Source organism: Acomys minous, assembly GCF_964271855.1.
Source record: "Acomys minous genome assembly, chromosome: 10".
NCBI lineage: Eukaryota > Metazoa > Chordata > Mammalia > Rodentia > Muridae > Acomys > Acomys minous.
The window spans coordinates 38,473,200-38,482,789 of NC_140491.1; the positions used below are offsets into that span (position 1 = coordinate 38,473,200).

The following is a 9,590-nucleotide window of genomic DNA, read 5'->3' on the forward strand; positions in this document are numbered from 1 at the left end:
TGAGGGTTAGGAGGCTGCTGAGGGTCGGCGCCCTGGTTCTCCAGCCCTTGGAGGCTCTTGCTACCTGCTTAGGCGCCACCTACTTGCGGTGTGTACTCGGCACAAGTTACTGAAAAAGTAGTTGACATAGTGGTTTTTGTTTTGTTTTTGTTGTTGTTTTCGTGGACAGGAGGTTATTTAAAGGGTTTTGATGATAATATCGTATTATTCCTTTCCTTAATTTCTAAGCGTAGTAAACAGGGGACTGCCTGGGGAAGCTTGACTCTCAATGTGCTTTATCTAGTAGCATCTTGCAAAACTATAGGGAAGTGTCAAGGACTACCGGGACTATATCCGGGGCAATACACGATGGAATGTTGCAAACCTTTCTGCTTATGTGGTTATTAAGTTTCATGAGCATTTTATCTTTATTTCCGGAGCACTTCTTGGCTATCATCCAGCATTTACGCCCTTGCCAGTCCTGCATCTAGTTCTGCGTTTATGACTTCTCTGGCTTATTACAACCTTACTACTTTTAGTTTGAACAATCTATAATTCTTTGATTTTTAAAGACGCTGAAGGTAAGAGACACTTGTTCACCTAAGCCTAATGGCAGAGGGCATCACCGTGAACACCCCAGGGCATGTAACCGTCTCTCATAGGGTGACTTTCAGTATATCCTGTGATGGATTCAAGAAACCTTGACTCAGTGGGGAGACCCGTGTAAGAGTTGATTACCTAGTGTTTGGGGCTTCTTCACATTCCCAGTTAGTGTCTGAGATAATATACCAGGGACTCACTGGTAGGAACTGGCCTTGGGGTGAGAGCTGAGGAAAGGGAGCTACTCTCACAAAGAGCACAGCAATCTGATCTAAGCCATGCGTCCCACAGCTGGCATAAAAAAGACTGCAGTTTTCTATAGGAGAGACGAGACAGAAATACTAGGAACGAGGAAATGGTGTGTGTGTGTGTGTGTGTGTGTGTGTGTGTGTGTGTGTGTGTAACACCATTTGGTGCCTGTGCTGATTAGTTTGTGTCAACATGGCACCTAGGAAGAAGATACCTCAAAGGAGGAATTGCCTCACCCACTCGGGCTGGCCTGTGGACACATTTGTGGGAGCATTGTCTTGATTAGAGATCTATGTGTCCTAAGTCCACCTTGGGCCATGCCTCTCATAGGCAGATGGTTCTGGGTTGCGCAAGAATGCAAGCTGGGCAAGCCATGAAAAGCAAGCCAGTAAGAAGTGCTTCACCAGGGTTCTACTTAACGATCTCGCTCTTTCACTGCTGACTACAATTAGTTTTCAATTCTGAGTTCCTGCTCCTCTGGAATATTTCTGAACCAGCTCGGCTTAACATTGTGCTGTATATGCCACCCCTGACCAGAAGAGGGCACCATTGACCTATTTGTTTATTTTTTATTTTTTAAAGACAGGGTTTCTGTGTAGCCTTGGCTGTCCTGGCCTTGCTTTGCATACCAGGCTGTCTTCGAACTCACAGCCTCTGCCTCACGAGTGCTGAGATTAAAGGCGTGGGCCACCAACCACTAAGTTTAGTAACAGTGCTAAATTTAGTAACCGTTTTCTGGACAGGACAGGGCTGCAATGTATAAACTTACAGCAGCTGTGGTTGCCTGTGCAAGACATACACTGACTAGATCAAGCCTGTCAATATGGGGTAGGGATGAGATGGGGTGTGGCAGGGGAGAGTTCCCCAGCCTCTACTCCTCCCTAACTGGGGAGTTAGTCTTTAAGGCTATATCATCTGGTAGGTCAGGTTAGCACCAGTGGATAGCCCCGTACCCAGGTGTAAATGTCAGTACCAATTGAAGTTTATGGAGAGAGAGAGAGAGAGAGAGAGAGAGAGAGAGAGAGAGAGAGAGAGAGAGAGAGAGAGAGAGAGAGAGAGAGAGAGAGAGAGAGAGAGAAGTAGGAGAGCTAGGGAGGTGGAGTATGGGTATTTGAGGTAAGACCTAATGATTCTTTGGATTTCCTCAGTGTCTGTTGTTATGACCCTCTTTTCATTTCTGATTTTGTTGATTTATATATTGTCTCTCTGCCTTTTGATTGCTTTGGCTAAGGGGTTGTGTGTCTTGTTGCTTTTCTCAAAGAACCAGCTCTTGGTTTCATTTTTTTCCCTTTGTATTGTTCTATTTGTTTCTAATTTATTGTTTTTACCCCTGAGTCTGATTATTTCTCACTCCTCTTGGGTGTGTTTGCTTCTTTTTGTTCTAGAGCTGTCAAGTGAGCTGTTAAGGTGCTGTTATGAGATCTCTTCAAGCTCTTTGTTTGTTTGCTTAAATTTATTTTAAATTTATATATTCACTTTGCATCCCAATCATAGCCCCTTCCCTCCTCTCCTCCAGGCTCCTCCTTTCCACCCTCTTCCCCCATCTCTCCTTCTCCTCAGAAAAGGGGAGAACCCACAACAACACGTCAAGTCTCATCAGAATGAGTTCAGCCTCATCCACTGAGGCCAGGTAAGGCAGCCCCATTAGGGCGAAGTGATTGAAAACAGGCAAAAGAGCCCATGTCACAGACAGCATTCACTCAGCTTACTAGGTGAACACGAGGATCAAGCTGCCCATCAGTTGTACATGTGTAGAGGGCCTAGGTCCAGTCCACGCATGGTCTTTGGTTGGTGCTTCCTTCTCTGTAACCCCCCATGGGCCTACGTTAGTTGGTCTTCTTGTGACATTCTTGTCCCCCTTGGTCCTTCTACCCTTCCCCAGCTCCATTCTTCCACAGCTCTGCCTAATGCTTGGCTGTGAATATCAGCATCTGATTCAACCAGTTGCAAGGTGGGGACTCTCAGAGAATGGTTATGTTCAGCTCCTGTCTGTAAATGGTGTCAGGGATTGGCTCTTTCCCATGGGGTGGGTCTCAGGTTGGGCCAGGCATTGGTTGGACATTCCCTCAGTCTCTATCTTTACCTGGATTTTCTCAGATAATTGAGAATAGCTTTACTTCAAGATCCAGCTATACCAGTTCTGGTCATATACCAAAAAGACATTCCTCCATACCACAAGGATATTTGCTCAACTATGTTCGTAGCAGCTTTATTCATAATAGACAGAATCTAGAAACAACCTAGACGTTTCTCGACAGAAGAATGTACAGAGAAAATGCAGTACATTTACACAGTGGAATACTACTCAGTTATTGAAAACAAGGACATCATGAAATCTGCAGGCAAATGGATGGCGCTAGTAAATATCATTCTGAGTAAGATAACCCAGACCCAGAAAGGCACACATAGTATGTGCTCACTTATAAGCAGATATTAGCATATAGTACAGAATAAACTAACTACAAATCACAGACCCAAAGAAGAAAAGTAGCAAGGAGGACCCAAGGGAAGATGCTTCTCATGCAGAAGGAGAAATAGAATAGACAGCGGAAGTGGTTGAAGAGAAGGAAGAGGGTAAGAGAGGGAGTGGGGGAGGAAATGAAGGTGGGGACCAGATGTGGGGAGAGCAGGGACAAAAGGACAGAGTGCTTGCGGAGAGAAAAGGAGCTGTAGGTGGGGGTATCTCTGTGGCAAACTGGAGACTTATGACAGGGTAGACTTCTGGGAGGACATGGGGTGACTCTAGTTGAAGTCCCTACTAGTGGAGGTCATGGAGACTGCAGAAGTCACCCTCTAACTAGACAGGACTCCTGGTGGAGGCAGGGGAAGACCAACTAACCCACAGAAGCTTCAACCCAAAATTTACCCTGCCTCCAAGATGTACAGGGATAAAAAGTAGAGCAGAGATGGTGGGACTGTCCAACCACTGCCTGGCCCAACCAGAGACCCATCTCAGGATACAAAACCCTCGCTTGCATCCCTGTGTGTTTCTTCAGTGTTGCACTGGCGTTGTTTTCACAGTCCACTGTTACATCACTCCCATATTTCCTAGGATAATATTCTATATTCTATACCTTAACCTTATATCAGGAAATGTAGAATAAAATACTTTCAGAGATTGTACCAATGTCAATGTCAAAGCCCAAGAACATCAACTGTGCCATGATCAGGCAGCGATAGGCTAAGAACCATGCTATAGAGTTGTAAAGGAAAGACTTGGGAGGGGATAGGAGAATTCTGAAGAAATGAACCAGGCCATGTCTCTGTAGATTTAGGTTGGAAAGAACCTGGGTTGCATATAGTTAAGAGGAAAATTAGTCTAGGAAATCTGCAGAATGTTTGGGGATAAAGAAACTCAACAGCAACATGGTCTAATAACAGCAAATAGAAACTCGTTTTTTAAATTTGTATTATAATTTATTCAGATTACATTTGGATTGTTATCCACTAGCTTGCATCTTCCCATTCCCACCCTCTCTCCCTCGGTCTTCCACCCTATTCGCCTCCCCTAAACCTCTGACAAGAAGGGGCCTCCTCCCTCACCATTATGACCACAGCCTATCAGGTCTCATCTGGATAGCCTGCTTCTCCTTCCTCTGTGTACCACTGGCCTCCCCACAAATGGGAAGTGATCACATGGGGGAGGCGCCAGAGTTCATGCCAGAAGCAGTCCCGTTTCCCCCACAGCTGTGGAGAATAAGCTGTCTATTGGCTAGATCTGAACAGGGAATCTAGGTTTACTGCATGCATTGCCCTTGGTTGGTGCAAGAATTTGTGCATGCCCCCTTGGGTCCCTATCTGCTGGCCTTGATGGTCTCCTTGTGTGGCTCCTGAACCCTCTGAGTCCTTCTATATCTCACTTTTCCATACCCCTTCAGCACTCCATCCAGAGTCTGACTGGGAATTCTTATGGTGAGCCCCTGAGGAAGAACTGCAGGCTTTATTTGCAACTGAGAATGTAAGCCAGGGGGCCCGGTGACAACTACCATCCCCATGGCTACCATGAAGGCAATGCTAGAGCTCTCAGGAGGGTGAAGACATCAGGAGCTTGGTGACTGTGGGAGTGAGGGCAAGGAATACTGACTGGGTCACAAAGCAGATTATCAACAAAGGAAACTAAGAAGTCTGGTCATCATTTTATTTAAGATGTTAGTTCTGGAAACTCTTCATAGCTCTTAGTGGGTATAGTAGATGTGATTGGACTAAAGTTTTGTTTTGGTTCTTCGAGACAGGATTTCTCTGTGTAGCAGTCCTGGCTGTCCTGGAACTCGATCTGTAAATCTGGCTGGCCTCGAACTCACAAAGATCAGCCTGCCTCTGCTGCCCAAGCACTGGAATCAAAAGCGTGCACATCTACGTCCAGCTTTGGACTAAAGTTTGCTGATAGGATTAGATTAAGCTTTTGCTACCAGTATTGTACATTTAAAAGTTGTTTATAATGAACCCAGGAAAATAAAACATGAAAACTAAAATTTCTAAGGCCCTGTAGTTGTATTTAAGGACTTTTGAAAATGTGCTTCAGTGGTGCAGCGAGACCATTACTCAGCTGGTGAGGGTACCCCCACCACACACACACACAGGTGGGAGGGAATGTAGTCTAATTCTTAAATCTTTTTTCAAGAAAAGAAAATATACTTCAGGACACCTAAGGTACATGGAAGTCAGCAGGTGGATGTTTTCCCTGAATGTCCCAAAAGAAATGACCCAGAGTGATGGATACAGAGTGATGGATACTGAGTGATGGATACTGAGTGATGGATACAGAGTAATGGATATAGAGTGATGGATACTGAGTGATGGATACAGAGTGATGGATAATGAGTGATGGATACTGAGTGATGGATACTGAGTGACGGATACAGAGTGACGGATACTGAGTGACGGATACAGAGTGATGGATACTGAGTGATGGATACTGAGTGATGGATACAGAGTAATGGATACAGAGTGATGGATACTGAGTGATGGATACAGAGTGATGGATACAGAGTGATGGATACTGAGTGATGGATACTGAGTGATGGATACTGAGTGACGGATACTGAGTGACGGATACAGAGTGACGGATACTGAGTGGCGGATACAGAGTGATGGATACTGAGTGACGGATACAGAGTGATGGATACTGAGTGATGGATACTGAGTGATGGATACTGAGTGATGGATACTGAGTGATGGATACTGAGTGATGGATACTGAGTGATGGATACAGAGTGATGGATACCGAGTGATGGATACTGAGTGATGGATACAGAGTGACGGATACAGAGTGATGGATACCGAGTGACGGATACCGAGTGATGGATACAGAGTGATTGAGTAGCAGGAAACACACCTCTTTTCAGACTTTGCTCTTCCCTAGGACATCATGCATTATCACGAGCTGCATCAGAGACGCTGGCTGTGTGTTCTGATGCAGAACACGGGCTCCTGATGGAGGGATCAATATTTTACTTAATTTTTCACATATATTTCCTAGGTTCAAAATGTTACCTTATCCTTATCATAATAAAGCAATGAAGGTGCAGCAGTTACGAGTGGTCTCTGCTCTTCCAGAGGACTGGAGTTCAGTTCCCAGTATCTACGTTGAATGACTCATGACACCTGTAATTCCAAATCCAGGGGGCCCAATGCTCTCTTTTGGCCTCCAATGGCCCACATATGGCGCGCGCGCGCGCACACACACACACACACACACACCAGATAAAAGCTGAAAATATATCGACAAGAGGCCAACTTTTGATTTTAATTTATCATAGCCTCATAACTCTTCACATAGTAAAGAAGTAAATAAAATAGTGGGTCATTTGATTGAAAAATTCTTCTCTTTGAAAAGAAAATAAAATTGTGATACTAGTGGGAAAATCCCATCTAAAAACCTTAATTTTCTCCCTCAGTTTCTAATTAAGCATCCGTCTTAGGGGACTCTGTGGGAAGATAGACAAGCTGTACTTTCATCCTGCCCTTGACTGATGCATATGAGGAGCAGAGAAAACATAGACTCAAAGGAACTCAAAGGATGTGTTCAGTAAGGCAGACAAAACAGTCAGTCCTTTTCAATACTCTTTATACAGAGAAGGCCAATGCAGTGCTCTTGTAAGGAATGGTAGAACTGACTGACCCTTCCACTTGCCCCTCAGACATAAATAAGACATATTTAGGTAAAATCATAAGGTGCCATTTCCTTCTTGTTCTGGACCTCTGTCTTTGGACATAACTCAGAGCTCAGGCCAAGGCCCTTCTCCTCTGTAGTAGTACGGACCTGGTGTGAGAGACACACAGAATGCTATGGCCTCCAGGTTACAAGTCCCAGATCATTTGAACTTGAGATGAAAACTGTGATGACCTTCAGATGACCCTGCAGGCCTAGCTCTTTATAATCCACACACTTCTTTTTCTCAGATGTTTGCCTGAGCCTAGTTATCTTCCTGTGAACTTGGGTCGTGGTATAACAGGACCCATGGGATATTCACACACCTATCTTTGTTGTTAAATCACAAGGATGAAATTCTCCAACTTTGCATTTCCTCTTCTAGGCTTCTGAAATCCACAAAGAACTCTATTTCCTTTTTTTTTTTTTATTTTATATACACTAGTGTTCTGCCTCCATGTGTAGAGATGTCAGATCCCCTGGAACTGAAATTGCAAACAGTTGTGAACTCCCATGTGGGTGCTGGGAATTGAACCTGGGTCCTTTGGAAGAGCAGCTAGTGCTCTTAACCGCTGAGCCACCTCTCCAGTGCCATGAACTCTATTTCCTTTCATCTCTCGAGGTAAACAAATAATCATAACAAAATAAAAATATTTGAAGTCAAAACCATCAAGCAGGCATTGTTGTCTGCAGAAACCCATGACAAAGAGAGGGTGGCGACTTAAGTGAGTGTAAAGGCAATAGTTACTACAGTCACACAGGCAAAGCTTAAAAGGAGTACAGCAAAGGGAGACATGAGTATGGTGTGGGGCTGGGAGATATTTTGACCCATGAGCTCTTTAGAAGGTAGAGTGTGGGTAAAGCTCCCTAAAATGGATGGAGCTAAGGGAGTACTGTATTCCAGCCAGAGAGGGCAGCCCACAACAGCTAGCCAAGTGGTGAGTGGAGCCTGAAGTCCATGATAGATGCCTATGAGGATGACTACTGTCACCCAAGACTGATGCGCAGCGCTCTCCAGAGGGGTTCACCTTCCACAGATAATGTCTGGATGCAACAGAGTTCTCTATAGTTTCAGAAAATGAAAGTGGTATGCATGTAGTGGAAATGTTATGTACTCAGCATTTCTGTGACATCCGAGAATCAAATTACAGTATTCTCCTGGGCAGCAAACCATTTGAGAAAGGGCTTTGGCCATATGAGAAGAAAATTCCAACCTAAGACTCTTCAACTATATGTGCACCAATTCCAAGTCTTCTTTTCAGACTCCCAAGGCCTTGGCATGCGCCTCCGGTGTAGTGTTGGAGTCTGATTTGGTGGGTTCTGAAACCAACTTCTGGAACCCTCTCAGAATCATTAAAAATGACTCCTTCACATAAAACACAAAAGCAGGCTGATTCAGAACGGCAAAGATAGCAAACCAATAACAGTGTAAGTTTGTAAAACTGCTGCGCAAGTGTCCCCTTTTTCTACGGCTTTTGTTCTTTTTTTTTTAATTTTTTTTTTTTTACAGCTTTTGTTCTTAACAGTATAATTACCTGTGGTCAGCTGTGCTCTGAAAAATGTGAAATGGAAGGCTCTACCATTAAGTACTAGTTATTTTTATTAGTAAATAACTAGCAAATATTCGTATGTTTTAAATTGCCAATTTTTAAAGTTGTTTTAAGTGGCATAATAAACTGTTGCCCAGGAGATGAATTATCTCTTTATTTAAGCATCTAAACAGTATGCTGTCCACGTTTTTGGTAGCCATCTCATTTATGAGAAAGATTGTCTTGCTATTCTAGGATTTGCAGTCAAGACACCTTAGTTTTGCTTTATAATGGCTCTGAAAGGAAAGAGTAGGGATGTGAAGAGGGTTGCAGGGCAACAGAAGAAGGCATGCTGTTTCCGGCATCTACCAAAAAATACTTCCTGGAGGAGATCCTTCATGGATGTGGGTGCTGTGAAAAAAATATAAACTCTAGAAAAAAATATGATTCCTTGTTTACAATTTATTATGAGCTTGCCCTATGTTTTTCTACACATGGTCTCTGATTGTTTCTTTATATGATAATAATTTTCTATTATTTTTGTAAGAAGAATGAAATATCCCATCATTTCTTATGGGTGACCTTTCACACATAGCAAAAGAAAATTCTCATGCTGGGATAGGATCTCTGGCCCTGTGCTGAGACCTCCTGATGGGTAGAACAGGGAACAGAAGAAGATGTAGCCAGAAGCCGGAGGAGGCCTTTTCTTCTCTCCCAGAAGCAATGTCTTCTCTGGTCTCTCAAGATAGTAGTCTGCTATTCACAGACATGGATACAGCTTACCTGTCAACTTGGCCTCCCCAGTGCTCTTCCCTGAGCCAAAGTCATGGTGCCTGTGCACTTGTGAGTTGACTGCATTGGGTAGCTGAAAAGCCGTGCTCTAACATGCTAAGTTAAACTGTCTTATTTTTAAAGATTTAACAAAACATGAACTTAAGCCTTGGAAAGGTGTTTGTGATAATAAGAAGCCTTGGAGCAGTAAAGTTTACTTTATCTTTTCTGAAAAAAAAAACTGCTATGAGGGCAACATTCTAACAAAACAAGGAACAAATGAAAGATGATGCTTTGGGATCAGGGAAATA

At 43.7% G+C, this 9,590-nt stretch overlaps 1 long non-coding RNA gene across 1 annotated transcript; it reads left to right on the forward strand.

Moving 5' to 3' along the window:
• The first annotated feature begins 22 nt into the window (after window positions 1-22).
• On the forward strand, window positions 23-8,032 carry LOC311606206. Its single transcript, XR_014782263.1, has 3 exons — window positions 23-88; window positions 2,345-2,458; window positions 7,976-8,032. It is a non-coding gene; the product is annotated as an uncharacterized lncRNA (long non-coding RNA).
• Window positions 8,033-9,590: the final 1,558 nt, after the last annotated feature.